The sequence below is a fragment of the Bos taurus genome, chromosome 9, assembly GCF_002263795.3.
Source record: "Bos taurus isolate L1 Dominette 01449 registration number 42190680 breed Hereford chromosome 9, ARS-UCD2.0, whole genome shotgun sequence".
In the NCBI taxonomy this organism is placed as follows: Eukaryota; Metazoa; Chordata; class Mammalia; order Artiodactyla; family Bovidae; genus Bos; species Bos taurus.
In genome coordinates, this window is record NC_037336.1 from 27,862,332 (window position 1) to 27,881,619 (window position 19,288).

At 38.3% G+C, this 19,288-nt stretch overlaps 1 protein-coding gene and 1 long non-coding RNA gene across 51 annotated transcripts in view; one reads left to right on the forward strand and one right to left on the reverse strand.

Annotated features, from left to right (window-relative positions):
• The window catches only part of TRDN (triadin), a 415,031-nt gene that overhangs the window by 161,159 nt on the left and 234,584 nt on the right, over positions 1-19,288 (forward strand). The window lies entirely within an intron of this gene.
• LOC132346210 (uncharacterized) overlaps positions 1-19,288 on the reverse strand; it is a 55,033-nt gene that overhangs the window by 2,838 nt on the left and 32,907 nt on the right. Inside the window, exon 2 of the long non-coding RNA XR_009495980.1 lies at positions 345-5,043. This is a non-coding gene — a long non-coding RNA (uncharacterized lncRNA). The remainder of the gene's footprint in view (positions 1-344; positions 5,044-19,288) is intronic.

A 19,288-nucleotide genomic window follows, 5' to 3' on the forward strand; every position in this document is an offset into this window, starting at 1 on the left:
GGACTGTAACCCTCCAGGCTCCTCTCTCCATGGGATTTCCCAGGCAAGAATACTACAGTGGGTTGCTATTTCCTTCTCCAGGGGATGTTTCCGACCCAGAGCCTGCACCTCCTGTGTCTCCTGCATTGACAGGTGGATTCTTTAGTGCCTGAGCCACAAGTTTCTGAAAATAGGCACTGGCCATTAAGGGAGGCAATTTAAAGCTTTCTCTTTTCCCTTCCTTTTTGTGGGCAGTGCCATTGGACCTCAAGTCCGCCCCCCATCCACCCAACCTCTTTCCAGCAAGCTATGTGAGGTGGCCCAGGACGGGGTAGGGCAGCACCAGGCACTATATCTGTACTTACAAGTGACAGAGGTCTCGAGGGCCCTGTGAGCACTCTCGCAGTCCATCGACCCTGAAGAGGCAAGCGCCGTGGGGGCATGGGTTACCACTGGGGCTTGTATCCCCTGGGCATGGCCATCTCCGCTACCCACGCCTGCCCAAGCCAACTTACCCCAAAGGGCGGGGCGGGAGAGGGGGGTGTTGGTGGCAGGGAAGATTGGGCAGCTAGGGGGCGGGCGGACCACTGTGAGGCGCGCTGTGGCAGCAAATAATGACTGCCTAGCTGCAGCCCCTCCACGATGGGCCCCACAGCGCAATGCGGAGCTCTGCACTTTCCCGATACCTAGGCTGCCTGTGGCCTGAGGCAGCTCCTGAAGGGAAGGCGGCAGGGCCTCTCTGCAGATTGTCTTACAGCGTAGGTAAGGCCTCGCTTTAGATTTCCACACAGTTGCACATAAGGGCAGTTAATCAAATGATGGATAAGGCAAACCCAGAGGGCAAGGCTCCTGTGGTTCCCGTCGCCAGATGCCAGTGAGACAGGCTGGAAACTTCCTGACGTGCCAGGTACAGTAAAAAATGCAAGATCTTAGCGGTGAGGCTGCAAAATTCCTGGCAGGTTTCTTTTTCGCCATTCCCAGCTGAGTAAGGCGCAGCGGCAAGAACGGAGTGAGGTAGGGAGGCAGAGAGGATAGTCAGGCACGGGTGGACCAATAACACCCCCTGTAAGGGCAGCCGCGGGGGAGAGGGCGGTTTTCTGGTTTTGTGTTTTGTTTAACCTGTGTGCCAGAAACTCCGTGGAAATCGCCTTGAGGTCGGTGGACAGACCTCTCTCTATTCACGACTGACACACCCTCTTGCGGGAGATTTCTCGTGGTGAGTGTCCTGTGGCTTTTATGGCTCAACGCAATACCACGCCTTGCTGCAGTAGGTCTGAAAATGCCACAGACAATAAGAAAGCAGAGAGAAAAATGGCGGAAATCAGGCAGCACTTCTGGAGCTCAAGGGAGGCGGAAGCTTAGCCAAATTCTTCTCCTGTTCTCACCAAAGGTGTTCCCAGAGGGTAGGCTTTCTCTCATCACAGAAAGAATTCAGAAATGACAGGGAAATGAAAAAAAGCAAAGTGAGAATTTTTTTGATAGAATGCTGTCAAAGGGAGAGCAGACAGTTAGAAGGTGAGCAGCTGCCCTGAGCTTTGCCTAGCTGGTTATGTGGAGGGTAGAAATGAAGCCGCGGAATATTCACTGGGGAGTGAGGATTTTGTGGTCTTATTCCCAGGTTTTCATTCTAGCTCCACCTTCCTGAGGAAGGGAGGGATTTTTATTTTTATTTAGTCTTGGTCAGGAGTGTCCTGGCATCAGTGCATGATAGGAACGTATCTGTAAGGATAAATTTTGTAATGAGAGCATAATGAGCAAAAGGTTACATTGGGATGCTAGAGGTTCTTGCCTGTTCCCACCTTTCTTTGTCTGCCTCCAGGTCACTTATCACCCCCAAATGTGGTTTCCTGCCATTCTGGAGGTTCCTGCTTTTCTTTGTCTGCCCAAGGACCCCAGTTGATTACTGTTAAGATGTATGACTTCTTGCCATTTGGTGCTTGGTGCCCCCGTTTCTCTATTCTTAGCCAGAAACTGCCTTCTCCAAAATGAGGAGGCTGTCCTTGGGTCCAGTCCTATACCTCAATCCCTTTTTTAATAACCATCTAAAGATTCCACCCTGCAGGGATGAGTCCCGAGACTCTTTCTGAGTTCTCTTTGTTCCATCTCTTTCAATACTTGCTTTATTTACCTTACTTCTTAATAACCCTTTAAAAAATTTCACCTTGTTGGGAAGAGTCCCTTGACTCTCCCCGCAAGCCTCTTTTCATTATCTTGTTAATTAACCTAATGTTTTTATTAGCATCTGTGAGACCCATAAGGGAAATCTGAGACTGCTTCTTGAAACTTTTTTTTTTATAATTAGGGGAGTTCTTATGGCCAGCCATTATATTGCTTTGTATCTACTTTTTAATTTGGTCTTTCCATAGGTACCAATAAAACATGTTTGACAGCTCTCTAAAAACTTAACAATTCAGAAGTTTTTCCAATTCAGAGGACCCATAATTGAGAAATAGGATTTTAATAGTGACTCAAACCAATTAGACTTTCTATGGCTCAACCATAGGTGCAAGAGGTGTCCCCAAAATAGAATAAAAAGAGATGCAGCCCTCAAAAGACCCAAAAAAGTTCACTCCCCAAAATAGTCTAAGAAAGTAGAGACCTTTGTTGCACAAAGGATGATGTAGTGCCTGCACTGACAGAGCTACAAAGGTGCTATGAAAAAGCTTTTCACAAGGTGTTATGAAAAAGGCTTCTTATAGACTGGGACCCTTATGATAAACTCCCCTGACAATGGGCACGCCTGGACAAAGAGATGCTAGTCAAAGCCCCGGTTGACATCTGCACTTAGGACCAACTGGTTACAGCTGCTCTAAATCCCAGTCTGTCTGACTAAGTCAGTCAAACTATCTGCAAGTGCAGATAGTTACATCAGTCTTCTAGATGGCAAATACCGAAGAGACTATTCTCAAAAGCCAAACAAACTCTCAGGACAGAACAGGACAAAAGAAACATAACAACAACAACAACAGCAAAAAAAACAGCGACCATCTCTGGGGAAAAAATGGATCAAAGGAACCAGGAGTACTCTGCCAGATTTTCCAGTCACTAAGTCTAATGAACCGGCTCTCCAAATAATTTCTCCTGCTAATTAAATTTTTTATTAAGGAAAAAAGACCAAAAAAACACTTACCATTTGTCTGATGTCCTAGGATCCCTCAGCTACAGCAGCCTTTGAGGGAACAGAGTCCAGCCAGGAAAGTTTATCTCACTAACTAAGCCAGCTGTTTGGGAGGAAAAAAACTTTCCTCTTCTAGGTTGTAAAAATAACATTGACATGAGACAGATTAACACGGAAAAAATCAAATTTAATTTCATATTTACAGGAATCGCCCCTAGCTATACACATACACACACACACACACACACACACAAACACACAGGAATCGCCCCCAACTACACACAGGGCTCAGAGAGCTCACATACCAAAGAGGTTCACAGACAGAAAGGTAAAATGAGTATATATATTGCCACCCCGAGCTGTGGAATAGGGCAGGGGTCTGGGGCTCTCAAGGACAAGAGGATTTCACAGGACAATACAAAAAAAAAAAAATCAGGTTTTAGGTACTTAGGTGATTATCCTGCCATACAGATGAGGACACTTAGATAAAAATTATCTCCTATAATAATTCTTTTCCTGGGAAAAATCCCCAACTTAAATACTTGTATTTAGTTAAGGGACGGGCACTAATTTCTCTTGAGCCTGTAGGATCTTGATTGCCTTTAGCTCAAAATAATCCACATGCCAAAGTGGCATACCTTGAGAGATCCCTTGAGAGACTATTATGGCTAATAGTTCCCATACTATTAGCCATACAGAGGAGCCCTTTTAAAGTCATAAGTAAACATTCTCTAAATAGCCATGAGTTCAAATCTCTAGCACTGTGTAATAATCAAACTCTTAAAAAAAAAAAAAATTCCCAAGTGCCATAGAATTAGATTTCTTAATACCATTCATTGACTTTCTAGTTGCCCTCATAATTTATTTCATCTGCCTGCCTTCATGAGTTTGAAAGTTCATTGCTATAATGTATAAGAAATTAAAGAATATGTAAATCACTATTTCTTGTTTGGAAATGGAAGAAGTTGGAGAATGGAAACATGTACTGTATGCTCATTATTTCATATAAAAGATTATATAAAGCTTCATAAGTGTACAGAAAGAAAACTAATAATACTATCTTTTTTGGTGATATAGTACATAAGATGAAGTGAGAAATCACTAAATATGGCTCACATTTTCAGAAATAAGGAAAGGAAAACAAGATTTAATATGGGTATCTTAATTTAGAGAAAATGCAAGTGATAAGACTTTGACTCTGACTGACAATTACAGAATAAAACAATTCCTGCCAAGTTTATTGCTCTGCATGTATCCAGTATTTATAAAACATTTGTGCTTCCATCTGTTTCTGTTTGGGATTAGTGGAACACCTGTTATTGTTTAGTTAGAGTTCGTTATTAATTATTGGTAATGAGTTTTTAAAACTAAAACTTGATTTTTCCCTGTGGGAGAAAGTGGTTTTTTTTCTCTTTTTTGGTATAATATTGTCCCACCCTCCAAAGTAGCCCAAATTACAGCTCAAATTTGAAAAGCCTTGTTAATGTGCTAATGCCTTGATGGAAGTCTCACGTTTTGCTTTTTTATCCCATCAAATAAAATGCCTCTAACTAATATAGTCTTAAATTTTTTTAGCTATCTAAAGATGAACAGAATTGCTCTTTCTCTGCAGTGAATATGCACTATCCTATAGTCAGAAACAATCCCCACCTCAATTACAGGGACCATCTTAATTGGTCCTGTAATCTTAACTGTAAAGATCAGATCACTCTGTTGTTTGAGTTAAAACTCTTTTATGCTAACTCACTCTATGAAGTGAAGGTGCAAGTGTTAGTCGCTCAGTCACGTCCGACTCTTTGCAACCCCATCGATTATACTGTCCATGGAATTCTCCAGGCAAGAATATTGGCGTGAGTTGCCATTTTCTACTACAGGGGATCTTCCTGACCCAGGGCTGAAACTCTGGTCTCCCACGTCGCAGGCAGGTTCTTTACCATCTGCACCACCTGGGAAGCAAAAAGTTGAAAAAATTAAGAAAATTCTGTTTACACCTAGAAAGTTAGTATTTGCTATTAAGCCTGAAACTAAGCAACTTCCGAAGACAAATGTCTACAGTCTATAATTTTAGGATATTCTAGACATTGAAGAGCTCCTTTCTTCAAGAAATACTTTTGCTATTTCCTTGTTGTTGGATATCTGGGTTATTTCCAGTTTGGAGTTACTGATGCATAAAACTGCTATCAAATATAAATAAATACTTTTGCTGCTGCCTTTCAGTGATCTAACAACCCCACCATGATATCTCCTAAATGTGTAGATGTTCAGTGTAATAAGATGCATTTTGAATAGCCCCTAACCTTCTTTAGGGAGGAAGGAGGGGAAGAGAAAGAGAAAGAGAGAGACCCCATCCTTCCATGGGGACTGTCCTGAAGCCGATGACCTCTACTTTTTCTGTAGGGCTAGAGAGTCTAGTTGTCATTTTATTTTTTCAATTTATTTTGTATTTTAAAATTTTTACTCAGTTATAATTAACATAGAGTATTACTATATTAGTTTCAGATTTATAGCATAGTGATTTGATATTTTTATGAAATATTATTATGAAATGATAACCACAATAAATCCAGTTACCATCCATCACCATACAAAGTTTTTGTAAAACTATTGACTATATTTCCTATGTGTACATTACATCCCCATGATTTATTTATTTTATGGCTGTGAGTTTCTACCTCTTAATCCCCTTCATCTATTTTGTGCATTGCCTGACCGGCTCCTCTCTGGCACCCACCAGTTTGTTCTGTGTCTAAGCATTTGTTTCTGTTTTATTTGTTTGTTTATTTGTTTTATTTTTTATATTCTACGTAAATGTGAGATCATGTGGTATTTGTTTTTTCTTTCTGATTTATTTCTCTTAAGTATAACAACTTCCAGGACCATCCATCTTTCCTCAAATGGAAAGATTTCATACTTTTTAATGGCTGGACAATATTCCACTGAAATATATATATATATATATATATATATATACCACATCTTCTTTGTCCATTCATTTACTGATGGATACTTAAGTTGCTTTCATGTCTTGGCTATTGTAAATAGTGCTGCAGTGAACATAGAAGTACATATATGTTTACAAATTAATAATCTTATAAGAGAACTATTAAAACTGGTCAAGGCAGACATTGGTTGCCAGACTGAGACTCAATTTACAGTGTCTTTTGTCTTTTTGCTTTTATTGTTTTTAGAAATCCATAGTACAGATGTTCAAGGTAGAAGCCTTTAGATTTATTAACCTTTATCAACTTTCCAGTAACTCCAATTTCCTCTTCCATATTTTGTGGCTAAGCATATTTTTCTTAAGTGACAGCCTACTGGTAGTTTCATTATTTAGGCAGACTCTTTAAAAGAAGTATCATGATCTTGCTAGGCATTTTCATTCTCCCTCTTAATCAACTTCCACTTGGGCCAAATAAATTGCATGCATTGCTGGACAGAGTCAACCAAGTTAAACAAGAGACACATTTCTATGGGTAAAAAATCACGTGGCTTACAGAGTCTTTTATACTCAGTATAGATAAAGAAATCAATTTAAATGTCCTGTACAAGGACCAGGGTTAATGTGCTTTCACTTAGTAATTTTAACACTTTTTTCCAACTTTTCATCTCTGTAGCCATTATGATTAAAGTTCAATACAAGTTAAAGTTTATCCCTTAGAAGTTATCCCACCATTGAAATTCCAGCTGCTGTCTGACTTTTGCTTGAGTCAAGAATTTATGTCAAGGTAATTTATTCTACTTTCAGTGTCATTTATTCTCTTAAAATTGAAGGTATTCACCTACCAAAATCTTTTCTGACTATAATAAGGTATTCTTTGGCAGCCCATATTCCAATTCTGTGGGTTTTAAGACCATAGCTAGAAAGAGCCTCAAGGAATAAGTTAGTATGCTCATTTTATTAAGATCCTTTTCTTGAACTTCAGTGGTGCTTAACTGCATTTTTGGTTTGATCCTGCTGAGAAGAGGTCAAATGTAATTGCATTATAGTCACTGTTATTTAATGGTTTAATCTAATGTATTTCAGAGCTCAATTGGAGAAGAAGAGGTAAAATTTAGCCTTGCTGTACTCCTCTCTAAAAAAATCCTGCTCCTAAAAAATATACTCACTTTAGTTCCAAACATCTAATTATTTTTACAAAGCAAAAGCTTTGGGAGTTTTGATGTTTACTCGAAAAGCAATTGTTGAATCCCCTCTCTAAGCTGATAATCCAGAAAAGAGATAAGACACAGTACAAATAATTTTATAACTGAGGATAACTAGATAGACATGCAATAGATGTTCAGAAAATGTACGTTAATCTCAGGATATTAGGAGTAAATGGTTATCTTCACTTATCATCTGGACCTCTTAATATTTTTAATAGTTTAAATCATTTAAAAATTGTTTGCAGAAGTAAGATTAAAGGAATGGTGAAAATTGTGATTAAAAACTTAAACATATCAAAGTTAAATGTTTATTTCATCAATTCCCTGGTTTTGAAGGTGTACACACACCAAATGGGAAACTTCTTTCAAAAGGAACTGAACTTCTCATCAACTATCATGCATAAACTTACAATGCATCCACCTTGTAGATACCAGTTCCACATTTCAAACATCTTTAATAGACTCTGGGATATTATTACTTCAAATTCTTTCAGAATGTGCATCATCAGGATGCAGCAAATGAATTTTTGAAATTTTTGATGGGTCATAATTTTGTTGAAAAGATGTCATCTTGATTCCATAATTGAAAAACATTTTTATTTTTAGATTTATAAGCATTAATTAGAATGATAAATCCAATAATCTTTAAATTTATACATTATTAATCCTTCTGAATTCCTTTGCATTTGTATGGTTTAAAAAAGCATAAATTTTGGCACACAGATTTTATGAAAACACAAAAGAGTACTATGACGTAACGTTTCAATGAAATGAGATATTTTATATTCTAGTCACAAACTATTGCATGATAAAGTTCAAGCTGAAGAACTAATTGGATGAGGATACCACATTCCCTTTTTGAATGTGTTGTTTGCTCATTGATTCTTGAATTTTAGAAAATTCATTTTCTTGTGAAGATACATAGTCTTAAATTTCACTTGAATGGTCAATTTCAATTTCATCCTAATCATTAAGGTTTAATGTACTACAAACTGTCTTTTTGCATTCATCTTCTGATTCACCCAATAACTTAAATATCTTCCTTTGTCAATATTCTTCTCTTTGCAATAATGGGTGGGAAATAAAAACTCTAAATTCTAAACTGTATTAAATGAAACTAAAAATTATGGACCATAACAATTTCTCCAGACTTTTGTAACTTCTTGAATGATGATACAAAACTTTAGTCAAGACAGTGAAAAAAACCGAATAATGAAATAATGATTTGTTTTACAATTACATCATCCTTCTAGGCAATCCCATCATTATTCTATCTTCTTAATATTTTTTTCTTATTACAAAAATTGTTGGGAATAATTAATGATGAAATAATTCCTAAGTTTACGAAATAGAAATTGTTCAAGATATAAGAAAAATAAGATCAGGAATATCCCATAATGTGTCCTGAATTTTTAAAACTAACCAGTAGTGCCACATGATAATTACAAGATAGAATGAGTTTTATTGCTTAAAAATAATTCATTTTTCTTTGTTCCTTGGAAGATCTATAAATATAAGACATGGAATATTAGTCTTTGTGAATAGTGAGAATAGCTCCTAAAAAGAAACCAAAAAACCAAGATTGGCTTCAGTGGACCCAGATAATACACTGGGAACCAATGGAGAGAATGGAAAGGTGAGGACCATCTTTCTATTAAAATAGGATTTAAATACTTTTCCTGTGGGTTTTTTTGGTTTGTTTGTTTTTCGCTTTTCATCTTGAGAACTTTTTTATAAAATTCATTTCTTGAGATTCTTAAAATGATAAAGTAATATGTACACATGTCCTTTCCCAAGCTTTTTTTGCTTTCTCTTTTACTATGGAAGTTTACTGCAAAAGGATAGTGCTTCTAGTATGAACGTTCAGAGAAAATCTTGTGGAAGAGGTAAAAATTGAAATGCACTTTGAAAAATGGGTAGGATATGCCTATGTCAGCTTAAGGCTAAAAACATTTAGGGCTGAAGGGATAATAATTAAAGCACAGAATCACAATATCTTGAAATGTTCTTTTGTGACTATCAATTACTGAGTGTTTAATTTTGCCGGGTTCTTAAAATGGGCCTCCCTGATGGCTCAGCAGTAAAGAATCTGCCTGCAATGCAGAGACTCAGGAAATGCCTGGGTCAGAAAGATCCCCTGGAGAACAAAATGGCAACCCACTCCAATATTCTTGTCTTGAAAAATCCCATTGACAGAAGAACCTGGCAGACTATAGTCCAAAGTGTTGCAAAGAATCAGACATGACTGAGCGACTCAGTACACAGGCTCTTAAAATAATCTTATTTAATCCTTATATAACTTTGAGTGTAGTGTTTTATTATCCCTGTTTTATATAAATAGATGAGAGAACTGAGGCACAGAGAGTTCAAGTTTTTGTCCAGGTCACACACTGCATGGACAGAGAATTTAAACTCAGGTCTGCCTAATCCTCAAGCCTTCAGAAGTAAGACCAAATCTCTCAGCTTCCCAGACATAGACAAGGAACTGCCAGTGTTTCACTTTGATTGTCATGAAAGGACCTAGAAAGAGAAACAAAATTGGAAACATTATGCAAGATGGTTCAGACAGAACGAAACTGGAAGGACAAGTATGTCCAAAGAGAGGAAGTAAAGCTTGACCTCAGGTGGTATGACGATAACTAAGTTGATTTTAGAAATATCACAAAGGTAAACTCATAGGATTTATCAATACTGGTACCATAGGAGAGGAAAGTGAAAGCTTATTCAGAGATTGTTGGCCTGAAAACCCCAAAAGATGCCCTAAATAGGAAGTAAAGGAAGAGAGTGCCCACTGATGGGGGCAGAGCTGGAGAAGACTTTGAATTCACTTATTCTTAAAGCCACAAATAGTAGTCAGTTGCAAAAGGGGAATATGTGAAAATTCCAATCCAAATGTCATTTGATAATCATCCATATGCTAAATACTAAAGTTCATTCTGGGTACCTTCACACACTCATTTAACTCCCACAGCAAACTCTAAACGAGGAGGCTGTTAAGAGGATCAGTTGTGGACTTCCAGGGAGAGTTCAGTTGTGGAGATAGAGTTGCCAAGACAGTGAGTGAAATAAGTCAGAAAATAAACACTGAGTATCTTCTGCATGCTCAGCGGTCCCAAAGTGAGCACAATAAAGGACATAAGAATACTTAAAGATGATCTCTCTTTTAACAAGTATGGCATATGATTATTTGAAAGAGTGAACAGGAACTAATAAAGAAAAAGTTTAAACTTCAGAAATTTCATAATACAGACACTAAATATTACAAGTTTCAGAGGAGGTAATATGCATCTAGAACTTGAGAGATGGATAAATTTGACTCACTGTTGAAGAATACATAGGGCTTGCTTTGTGTATGAAAGAAAGAGAAAATGAATGAGGATATAGCAGGGTGTGTCACATCGATGTGTTTGTATGGTGATGATGATACCAGACTGGAAAGAATATAAATTAAGATTAGAAAACATTAGGGCATAAGAAGTGATGTTTGTAGTGATAGATTACAGACACATGGTCAATCAGGCACAGCTGATTTTTGTCATGGGAGAGAACCTTTGAAAGATTTAAAGCAGGACAGTGATGTGAAACCAGCATTTCAGAGATGTGATCATGCAGTCCTCTGCTTAAGGTATTAGAAACAGAAGAAAGTGTGTGGAATATTGCTAAAGCTGTTGTTTAAAATATAACTTGGAAGGAGAGTCACAATTCACAAGCCATTTCCCATGGGTGATGGCAACTGTGTATAAGTGACTTAAGAAATAAGTATTGCAACTCAAAATGCTACTAACTATCTGACAATTTAAGTTCACACAAGAGGTAGAAACGTAAATGAGGTATCGATATGAATAAGAAAAGTGAAATATGTGTGACTTTGACCAAAACCAATTGTAAGTAAACTGCTGGAACCAGACCTGTTCATAACCTAAAAGGGAGCAATAGCTTCCTTTTTTTTTCTTTGGCTGATTCCTTTTGTTTTGCATCATTTTATTTTTATTCTTCAGCAGTAGCCATGTAGTGCATGGACATGACAGGGGGTGAGAACACGTGGTTAAGCACACAGACTCCAGAGTCAGTCTACTTTGTTTCAAATCAAGGCTCTGCCACTTGCTTGAAATGATAACTTTAGTCAAGTTACTCAATCTCTTTAAGTCTCTGTTTCCTCCTCTGTCAAATGAGGCTAATAATGGAATTATTGCAGAACACATGAGCAGATGGTCAAAGCACACTAAGAATCCAACGCTTTCCAACTGTTGGCTCTTCTTTACTAACTGAACATATATCCAAGGTTGTTTGATAGGGAGGGGAAATATTTTTTAGAACCACATCAACAGATAGCATACTAGACCAATTTTGCCTGCTCTAGGAGAAGGCAATGGCACCCCACTCCAGTACTCTTGCCTGGAAAATCCCATGGATGGAGGAGCCTGGTAGGGCTGCAGTCCATGGGGTTGCGCAGAGTCGGACACGACTGAGCGACTTCCCTTTCACTTTTCACTTTCAGGCATTGGAGAAGGAAATGGCAGCCCACTCCAGTGTTCTTGCCTGGAGAATCCCAGGGACTGGGGAGCCTGGCGGGCTGCCGTCTGTGGGTCGCACAGGGTCGGACACGACTGAAGTGACTTAGCAGTAGCAGCAGTCATCCTATGTCTTCTATCCTTGGTTCTGCTAACTATATAATATGTGTGTAATAATATGTAATTTATAGTGTTAAATTAAGGTCCATAAAAATATTGCATTATATGCATTAATGAGTTTGGTTTAAATGTCTTCTAGATGAGTTCTATGAACATCCATCTATCCAGATTCTATGGATAGAGCAGTGAACAAAATTATACATGATGCCTATTTCTCCTTTAAAATAGGAAAATTGATGTTATGTTACTGGGTTAAGGTGCAGAATAGTTTATGCATAGATGATATGCTTAGAACACTACCTAACCACAATATGTACTATTTAAATGTATAATGGTAGCAGTGGTGCCCAAATATAGCAAAATTATGATTATCTGTTCACCACTTCTTATTATCATTCTGATTTAATTATCACATATTATTATCATTCACTCCCTAGCAAGTCTTCTTTAACTTCCTTATAAACACCTTCAATAAAAATTTGCCTTTAAATCCCTGTTGCCTCATACCTTGCCAGATACATGCTGTGTTTACTGAATTGAATTCATGATGTATAATATTTATCTTGCTGAAAAAATTATTGATGATCATCCCAGAGCAGCCCTTTTAATTCATTCCTGGAAATAATCCTGTTATTTAGAAAGATGACAGGTTTCTAAGCATTGCAAATAGGCTTTGTGTAAAGATTCTTAAAGGAGTTATTGATAGTACCTCTAGAGACAGAGGCTCAGAATTAACAAAGCTGGGTTTGCTGTGTGTGTCAATAAACTGCAGACAACATATAGAATTAGACAGCAGTGAGAAAAAAGAAAGAGCCTACACCTCATCACTGGTGAGCATAGTTCCTAGACTTGGCCCCATGAGAGTTGTGATTATTTGATTATTTGAAGTATGGAGAATCAGTTTAAAATAAATGTATCCAATTTTCACAGTTGTCTCAATCAACCCATTAAAGATTGTAGTCCTTATAACTAACTAGAATGCAGAAATAGATCCAGGTGCTTCCGAGTGGCCACGATTCCTCGGACACTGCAACTGCTCTCAGTCAGTGTCATTGTGATTAAGGGCGTTAGGTTTGGGAGGAAGGCAGGTAAGTAAGTAAGTGTTCTCCCCACAATATACTGTTCATATTACTTTCTCTTTGCACTGAAGCCCTAACGTTTCATTTTCTCACGTTCTCAGAATTTTGTCTCCTCCCCTTTTGAAAGAGGTGTCAGATTCTAGAGGAATGTCTTTGCTGTGCAGGGACTTTTATTACAGTGTCGGTTTTGGTCTCACCTTGTCACTATTAATGGCATGGACCTGCTGTCAAATAAGAATAAATTCCTGCTCAGGTAGCCTACTGGGACTATTCAAAGCATGTTCTAAAATAGTCTGAAAAGGAACAAATAATACAGAGTAATTTGAATTGCTGCATGAGAAGCAAGGAAAATTAGGGCTTAATCAAAGAATTATCAAACTAATTAGGTGTTATTTATTAATGTGTCATGTCTTGTAATAATCTTATCTGTCGTTTATATGCAAGAGCGCAGATTAAAAAAGCATTCTAGTGATTATGTGAATATATTCTCCTAGTGCTTTTCCAAGGTTCAGTTGGGTGGCCAGATAAAGAACAGGGAATCTAGGATTTTCTAACCGTTCAAATAAATGCATAATTCTTAACCCTTTTCTTAAGCAGGTCTTATTTTATTTTATTATTTTAAAAGAAGCCCTTATTTTATCCATAGACAGAAATAAATATATCCCATACCTATTTTGATATAAGTAATTATGAACTAAGTAGTTTGATACAGCTACTTTCAGAGAGACCTAATTTGGCAACCAAATATTCCTTGTCCATAGCTTTATTCCTGCATAGAATGTTTGTGCAAGATGAAGACAATAATGAATTTTTTCGATACTAATATTAACTTCACAGGTTGTAGATTGTTGAGCCAGTTGCTCTGGGTTTTTTGATCAATTCTGTGGCACACTGTACACACATGACTGCTGGTCTAATGTATTTTACATTTTGGTTCTCTAAAATATTCTGTGTCGAGGCAATGGTACTGTTATTCCCACGTAGTAGTAATAATTATCCCACATTTGAAGATAATACATTTTGTCTGTCTCCTTCTCAATATCTAGGTTGACATGTTGAAGTCATCCTATCAGTCTCCCAGCAGTTACTGGACCCCTGTATGTGCTTAATCACTCAGTCGTGTCCAACTCTTTGCAACCCCATGGACTGTAGCCCATTAGGCTCCTTTGTCCAGGGAGATTCTCCAGTCTAAAATACTGGAGTGAGTTGCCCTTCCCTTCTCCAGGGGATCTTCCCAACCCAGGGATCGAACCCAGATCTGCATTGCAGGAGGATTCTTTACTGTCTGAGGCACCAGGGAAGGCCAAGAATACTGGAGTGGGTAGCCTATCCCTTCTCCAGGGGATTTTCCCAACCCAGGAATTGAACTGGCGTCTTCTGCTTTGCAGGCAGATTTTTTACTAGCTGAGCTACCAGGGAAGCCTGGTACAGACCCCTAGTATGCATTCAATGCTAGTGGTGGTAACATGATTTTCAAAGCAAAGGAAGCAACAATCTTGTCCGAAGTTATTATAAATCAAGCAATGAACAGTATTAAGAAAGCTTGGGGAGAAAATGGAAGAAAGTACTGCTGCTGCTGCTAAGTCGCATCAGTCGTGTCCGACTCTGTGCGACCCCATAGACGGCAGCCCACCAGGCTCTGCCGTCCCTGGGATTCTCTACTAACAACTAAACTGTATGATTACTAGAGTATAATCTAGAGAAGTATAAACTAAAGAAGAAAGAGCCACAGAACCTCAGACAGGCTTGATAAGGTGAAGTCCTAGTGTTTTGCCAATGTTTATCTTCAGCTTTATTCTGATTGTTATTATTAATTGCTTACGATGAGTTTAGTATTTATCCTTATATCTAATTATTTGCAATCCTTTGGACCATAGTCCACCAGGCTCTTCTGTCCATGGGATTCTCCAGGCAAGAATACTGGGTTGGGTTCCATTTCCTTCTCCAGGGGATCTTCCCAACCCAAAGATCCAACTCAGGTCTCCTGCATTGCAGACAGATTCTTCACTGAGCCACCAGGGAAGCCTGATTCTTATTCAGGTGGTCAATTTTTTTCAGTCTAAGGTGGGGAAATGTAGTGGTATAATTAGATGAACTTTTTTATTTATAATACCAAATGAGAAGTCAATGCAGGAGAAAAAACTGAACAAATATAGTTACTATCTATACAGGTGTGTTCTTCCAAATTAGACCCCGTATTGGAAAAGACCCTGATGCTGGGAAAGATTTGAGGGCAAGAGTTCTCCTTGAGACAGAAGATGAAATGATTAAATAATATCACTGACTCAAGGGATGTGAGTTTGAGCAAACACTGGGAGATAGTGAAGGACAGGGAAGCCTGGTGTGCTGCAGTCTATGGGGTTGCAAAGATTCAGATGTAACTTAGTGACTGAACAACAACAATACTTTAGTGTCTGTCCTTTGTCATTCGCACTTAATTATTTATGTTGCATTTCTTAAATCCCCACTACTCTATTTTATTCAATATTATGGCTTTGTGGTTGATATGGTGCCCTCCTGAAGAAAAAATTGTCATGTATAAATCACCACTTCTGCAGCTACTCACGCTGTTTATGTAACAGGCACATGTTTAGTAGACAAGGTTTGTAATAATTGAAATCTCTGATACAAATTGAGGAAAATAGACATAGAAAAAGCACCAACATTGTCATATTGAAACATCCAGTGAGAAACAAACTGATGATTTAATCTTCTCTTAGATGGAGGTTACCTAAGATGTAAACCTTTTCCATTTTCTGTTATTCATGACAATGATTACATTAATAATGATTTTTACCCCAGAGGGATATTTTTTGTGTAAATTATAAATAGCCTCCTGGCAGACACTGGATAAGCAGTGTGCATTGTTTTAAATGACACAATATCAATTATACACAATTTAAAACAGGAAGAAAAGTTGGATGATTTCCAAATGTGTCATTCAAGTGAGAATGTGTTTGTGAATTTAATTGTGCTTTCATCCTATTACATAATAATTATTAACATGGTCCCATTTTATCCTTTATCTATTAAGCACAAGCACTGAAATATTTAAATTTGTGTTATGTGCTTGTAGTTGAAAAGATAAGGAGTTTTATAATCTTTATTAAAGCAACCAGTAGAAAATTCTTTACTAAAACAAAACGCTAACCCCTTCTTTTCTCTTCCTAAGGTAAATTCCAAAACCAGGATATTCCTTATTAATTGGTTCTATGGTTCTTCTTTAGGCTTTTCATATTTCTTTGAAATGCTTTTAAATATGGAATGGTTTCATGTGTCAGAGAAAATATTGGGGGACAGGAAAGAAATTTTCCTACAGATGTATATAAAGGATAGGATAATGGCAGTATCCCTTCCCTTTGCCAAGTCCTGTGTGGTGTGGACTTGGAGGTGGTTGAAAGATATCAGACTGATTCTATTCTGTTTGAATGAGATCTCTGTATAAAAGAGAATATGCTGTCTTTCAAATTTGATATAATAGCTTAAAAACGTACCTCCCTGTATTTGAGGATAAGGATAAAGGAAAGATACCGTGAAGCTTGAAAACAATGGCTTGCCTAGAGCTGGAGAAAAACTCAGGAAATCATCCAGACGTTATTCTGTGTCTACCCTTAAAAGATTTTGGAGGGTTGTTAGGGATGGTCATGACAACATTGATGATGGAAAACATTCACTACTTTACTGAGAGCCCGCAGTGGGAGGAGCCTGGTGGGCTGCTAGTCCATGGGGTCGCTAAGAGTCGGACACGACTGAGCGACTTCACTTTCACTTTTCACTTTCATGCATTGGAGAAGAAAATGGCAACCCACTCCAGTGTTCTTGCCTGGAGAATCCCAGGGACGGGGGAGACTGGTGGGCTGCCGTCTCTGGGGTCGGACAGAGTCGGACACGACTGAAGTGACTTAGCAGCAGCAGCAGCAGTGTACCAGGCACTGTGCCGAGTTGCTGCACATGGATCATCTCACTGAATTCACACTGAACCCTCGGAGGTGGGTTATAAGTTTCCCACCTCGTAGATTAGGAAATTGAACCTAGAGGAAGTGGCAGAATTTGCTCAGATACATAGATATTGTCTCCAGCACTGTAGGGAGAATTATGTTTTCTGAAAAGGGGGTCACTGTGTCTTCGGTTTTCTTTTTCCCTTCCCTTTCTTCACTCTGATTTGAGTGGTACAATTTAAAACAAACTCACAATCTCTATTTCCATTATAGTTTACACTTGACGCATACTCCTAAATCTTGCCGGTACAACTGCCAAAGAAAGCAAGCAATTTGCTGATAACTTTTAGCTGCCCTTGTTGGTTTTGTCAGTGACAGGAATCTGGTATAGAAAGTACAAGCAGAGTGAACTGTGATTCTATTCTCAGAGGCACGAATGACTTCTCACCAAAATTACTGGAGGAATATTAGAATATGGTTTACTTTTAAATTTCCTGGGTTTCTATTAAGCTGCCCCTAAGTCCTGATAAAAGATCACCCAGTTCCATCATTATATTTGTAGTCAAATTTTATTTTTAGTAGTGGGAGTGACAGCAAATTGAGATAGAAAAGAACATAGAGTAGATTTATCTCTAAGGTTGTTGGTAGGTCCTGAAGTTATTGAGAATGAAAATAACAGATTCTAGTAGTTTAGGAATTCATTTGGCAATTGACTATGCCAGCTGTTGTCTGTCAATAACCTCTTTGGTAGAATTCACAAGTCAAAAAGCCAGAAAAGATTTGAGACAGAAGGAGGCATTATTTATTCTCCATGTTCAGATAGTTTACAAAAATGTCTAGTCTCTTACCTCTTAAGAAGGGAATTTGTTATTCTGCTTGAAAGCTGTTTTAATGCATTTTGCAAATGTATTTTTGCAAATATTTTGGGAGCCTTCTTTTTTCTCTCAATTTCTCAACTTGCTACTCGCATTTCTATTATCAATAATTTATTGTGACTTGATTTTCAGTCTTTGAATAGATCAATAAAGTGTGTTGGATCTCTGAAAAGTAAACCAGAATACAAAACCTAAAGTATTAAATTTTGACTCAAGAGTTATGATATATTCAGTCAGTAAGTTCAGACACTCAGTTGTGTCTGACTCTTTGCAACCCAACGGACTGTGGCACGCCAGGCTTCCCTGTCCATCACCAACTCCCAGTTGGTTAAACTCATGCCCATTTCATCCTCTGTCATCCCCTTCTCCTCCCACCTTCAATCTTTTCCAGCATCAGGATCTTTTCCAATGAGTCCATTCTTCACATCAGGTGGCCAAAGTATTGGAGTTTCAGCTTCAGCATCAGTCCTTCCAATGAATATTCAGGACTGATTTCCAGGGACTCTCAAGAATCTTCTCCAACACCGCAGTTCAAAAGCATCAACTCTTTGGTGCTCAGCTTTCTTTGTAGTCCAGTTTTCACATCCATACATGACTACTGGAAAACCATGGCTTGGACTAGATTGACCTTTATTGGTAAAGTGGTGTCTCTGCTTTTTATATGTTGGTCATAGCTTTTCTTCCAAGGAGCAAGCGGTTTTTTAATGTCATGGCTGCAGTTACCATCTGCAGTGATTTTGGAGCCCCAGAAAATAAAGTCTCTCACTGTTTCCATTGTTTTCCCATCTATTTGTCATGAAGTGATGGGACCAGATGCCATGATCTTTGTCTTTTGAATATTGAGTTTTAAGCCAGCTTTTCCACTCTCCTCTTTCACTTTCATCAAGAGGTTCTTTGGTTTCTTTTCACTTTCTGCTATAAGGGTGGTATCATCTATGTATCTGAGGTTATTGATACTTCTCCTGGCAATTTTGATCCCAGCTTGTGCTTCATTCAGCCTGCTGTTTTGCATGATGACTCTGCATATAAGTTAAATAACAGGGTGACAATATAAACTCCTTTCCCAATTTGGAACCAGTCTGTTGTTCCATGTCTGGTTCTAACTGTTGCTTCTTGGCCTGCATACAGATTTCTCAGGAGGCAGGTAAGATGGTCTGGTATTTTCATCTCTTGAAGAAATTTCCACAGTTTGCTGTGACCCACACAGTGAAAGGCTTTGGCATAGTCAATAAAGCAGAAGTAGACGTTTTTCTGGAACTCACTTGCTTTTTTCAATAACCCAAAGGCTGTTGGCAATTTGATCTCTGGTTTCTCTGACTTTTCTAAATCCAGATTGAACATCTGAAAGTTCACGGTTCACATAGTTTTGAAGCCTGGCTTGCAGAATTTTGAGCGTTAACTTTGCTAGCGTGTGAGATGAGTCCAATTGTGCAGTAGTTTGAACATTCTTTGGCGTTGCCCTTCTTTGGGATTGGAATTAAAACTGGTCTTTTCCAGTCCTGTGGCCACTGCTGAGTTTTCC